The sequence below is a fragment of the Sinocyclocheilus anshuiensis genome, unplaced genomic scaffold (genome assembly GCF_001515605.1).
Source record: "Sinocyclocheilus anshuiensis isolate Anshui unplaced genomic scaffold, SAMN03320099.WGS_v1.1 scaffold188, whole genome shotgun sequence".
NCBI lineage: Eukaryota > Metazoa > Chordata > Actinopteri > Cypriniformes > Cyprinidae > Sinocyclocheilus > Sinocyclocheilus anshuiensis.
Window position 1 is genome coordinate 1,803,013 of NW_015555768.1, and position 4,104 is coordinate 1,807,116.

The 4,104-nt window shown below is 46.5% G+C and overlaps 1 pseudogene; it reads left to right on the plus strand.

Moving 5' to 3' along the window:
• LOC107674309 (potassium voltage-gated channel subfamily D member 1-like) overlaps positions 1-4,104 on the plus strand; it is a 66,004-nt pseudogene that overhangs the window by 45,854 nt on the left and 16,046 nt on the right.

A 4,104-nucleotide genomic window follows, 5' to 3' on the forward strand; every position in this document is an offset into this window, starting at 1 on the left:
TTACTTCAAGTTACATATGTAAATAAGTCATAAGTAATAGTAAGTAAGTAATAGTTAAGCCTTCATTTCAGCCCGGGCCCCGACTTTTTTACACCCCTCGGGCCGGGCTTCGGGCCAATTTTCATGTCATAGAACGTGGGCCGGGCCTCGGGCCTGTTTTAGGCTTCTCCTTATTTTTATATTTTAGACATCCATCAATTAGTGATGAAAAAAAAATTGTCGCGCTGGTGGAAACAACACGAGACCGTGCTACTGCGGCTGTCAAGAGCGGCTCGATGGTGTTTATTGTCCCGCCAGCAGCAGCATGCGTGCCGTCAGTGCAGCTGAAGAGATCTGCGTTCAAATGCAATTTAACCAATTAAGTATCCCTTTTCTATGTTTTCTTTGCAATAGTAACCAAAAGGCCAAAAATAGCGTTAAACAATCCTTGATGTAATTAAACAGCATCACTGGTATCATTACTACTCTGAGTCGCTGACAGGATCGATTCAAATAAATTCTCTTCTGTTTTACAGAAAGTCCGTCTTGCAAGGATTCGCTTGGCCAAGAAGGGAACCACCAACGCCTTCCTACAATACAAAGAAGAAGGAGGATTTCATGTGAGACTTTTTAATGAGTAGTTTTGTTTTTAATTAAAGACATGTGTTTCTATTAAAAATTGAGTCTAAAAATGACCGTGAACTCACCCTTATGTTGCCCCAGATCCGTATGACTTTCTTGCTTCAAAACAAAAGGGGAAGGACAGCAGTGATTATGGTCTGTCATGCTCCAAAGAGCCCAAACCACCATAAAAGTAGTCAGTGCAACCTGTGGCTTTGTGAACACACAAAAAAATTAAGTAATTTTTAACTTTTAAAATCTCATCTGTGCATATACAAACTTCATGTGCTGTAAATGATCATTTAAAAGACTGGGCCAGTAAGATTTTCTAATGCTTCTAAAAGTCTGTTATGCTCACTAAGGCTGCATGTATTTAATAAAAAATTATACTGTTGTGAAAAAAAAACATTACAATTTAAAATAAGTTTGATGCTCAAGAAACATTTATTATTATTATCAATGTTGAAAGCAGTTGTAATGCTTAATATTTTTGTGGAAATATATATATATATATATATATATATTCTTTAACGAATAGAAATTTCAAAAGAACAGCATTTATTTGAAACAGAAATGTTTCTTGTGTAACATTATAAATGCCAGTTTTGATTAATTTAATGCATCCTTGCTGAATAAAACTATTAATTTCTTTTTTTTAATGCATCTCTCTGACTCTGAAATTTTGAACCACAGTAAAATCAAAATCTGTCTGTTGTGCATCATTAAAGCAAATTTATATATAAATAAACAGACCAAGTTAGAATAAAATTTCAGTCTGTTTCAAAACACAAAGCTATCATATAACTTACATATCAGTGCACAAATTATATGGACTACTTTTATGATACTTTTATGCTTTTTTGTCCTTTTTTGAGCACTCATCCCTTGTTAAACATTCTTCACAATTTCTCTTTTTATGTTAATTGTAAGAAAGAAAATCATACAAGTTTGGTAATGTGAGGGTGAGTAAATGACATAACTTTCATTTTGGTGTGAACTATATTTGTAACTATATTTAACTAACTATATATTTAAATGATCTGTAAAACTGAAGTCTTTATCAGTCTCCCAGGCTGCTTCACAGGATTTGACAAAGTTTGCCTGACATCAAATCTATAAAAGATACACGGAGTTCCCTTTCAGTCGGTCACTCTCGACGTCACGTCGGTGACCGATGAATTGGGATCTCGCTTAGAGAGACCAATCCACTTCGAGTGTAAACTAAACGAGCCAATGCACATTGGCATGCAATTATTGCATGCAATGCATACCAGCTTTTCGCTTCGGAGCCAAGCAACAACACCGTTCTGCTCCATCCAAGTGTCTTCAGTGAGCTACGAGTTCAACGTGCTCTTGGAAGCTTCTGGTGTTGGCAGACGGTGCTTCAGCGGTGGTCGTTCCTGTGTCGAGTGGGTTGCACACTTCAGGCTGCACTACCCCTTGTTGTGCTGCAAGCAGCCATCTCCCCTGTGTGTCTCAGCACCTAAAAGAGCATTTCCCTGAAAGAGCTTATTTCTCTAAAAGAGCTTACACGTGTGCGTCTTTGGAAAGACAACGGATTGCTTCAGCACTGGCTTCATGGCCGAGTCTCGAGGTGGGCGTGGCAGCGTGGCACTCACCGGGTCCAAGTTACACTGGCTTGTCGCCAAACCTTCACCCCGTGGTCAGACCTTACGTTCCTCCGGGCAGGAGTGCCCCTAGAATAGGTCTCCAGGCATGCTGTGGTTTACACGGATGCCTCCCCCACCAGCTGGGGGGCCACGTACAACAGGGACGCAGTTTCAGGGGTGTGGACGGGCCCCCAACTGCACTGGCATATCAATTGCCTAGAGTTGTTAGCAGTGTGCCTTGCCTAAAAGAGCTTACACGTGTGCGTCTTTGGAAAGACAACGGATTGCTTCAGCACTGGCTTCATGGCCGAGTCTCGAGGTGGGCGTGGCAGCGTGGCACTCACCGGGTCCAAGTTACACTGGCTTGTCGCCAAACCTTCACCCCGTGGTCAGACCTTACGTTCCTCCGGGCAGGAGTGCCCCTAGAACAGGTCTCCAGACATGCTGGGGTTTACACGGATACCTCCACCACCGGCTGGGGGACCACGTTCAACGGGCACGCAGTGTCGGGGGTGTGGACGGGCCCCCAACTGCACTGGCATATCAATTGCACCGTCACTTGAACCGTCTTAAAGGGCGTTTATGAGGCAAGCACGTGCTGGTTCGAACAGACAACACGGCGGCCGTTGCGTACATCAACCGACAAGGTGGTGTATGCTCCTGTCGTATGTCGCAACTCGCCTGCCACCTCCTCCTTTGGAGTCGGAAGGCTCTGAGGTCACTTCGTGCCATTCACATTCCGGGTCTGCTCAACCTAGTCGTGCTTTCCTTTTTGCAGCAAGGGATGGAGCGAAGGCTGGCTCCCTCCACACTTAAAGTCTACATGGCTGCGATTGCTGCCAACCACGACCCCGTGGAAGGGAAGTCGGTGGGGAAGCATGACCTGATCATCAGCTTCCTTAGGGGGGCGAGAAGGCTAAATCCTCCACGGCCCCCCTCCATACCCTCTTGGGACCTGTCTCTGGTGCTTAAAACACTACAGCAGGGCACATTCGAGCCTTTGCAGTCAGTTGAGTTAAAGTTTCTTACAATGAAAACTCTGCTCCTGCTTGCACTGGCCTCCATCAAGAGTGTAGGGGACCTGCACGCATTTTCGGTCGACAATTTGTGCCTGGAGTTTGGGCCGGCTGACTCCCAGGTAATCCTGAGGCCCCGGCCCGGCTATGTGCCCAAGGTTCCCACTACTACCTTCAGGGATCACGTGGTGAGCCTGCAAGCGCTGCCCCTGGAGGAGGCAGACTCAGCCCTAGCTTTGCTTTGTCCCATCCGAGCCTTGAGATGCTACGTAGACCGGACACACAGCTGTAGGACCTCAGACCAGCTCTTTGTCTGTTACGGAGGACGGCAGAAGGGGAAGGCCGTCTCTAAGCAGAGGATGGCCCACTGGATTGTGAATGCCATCACCCTGACTTATCAGTCACAGGGTGTGCCCTGCCCACTCAGATTGCGAGCTCACTCTACTAGAAGTGTTGCATCCTCCTGGGCGCTGGTTTGTGGCGCTTCGCTGACAGATATTTGTAGAGCTGCGGGCTGGGTCCTGGGCGCTGGCTCGTGGCGCCTCGCTGACAAATATTTGTAGAGCTGTGGGCTGGGCGACCCCCAACACGTTTGCTAGATTCTATAGCCTTCGTTGTGGAGCCGATATCCTCTTGTGTTCTCACCTCAAACGGGTAGAGGCACTGAGAGGCCCTGGTTTAGTGTCGGCTTGCTAAAACTGCTCCAGAGTGTCCGTACTGTTGACCCTGTTGAGCTCCTCCATCCCCTCGGCAGCCAGACGTGACAGAACGTCTGGCGCCAGGCCTTCACTCGATGAATCCTTGAGAACCGGTAGAGGGCTGGGTTCCATATGTAGAGACTAAATTGATCCCATATGTGTAAAGTCCACGGTATAGCC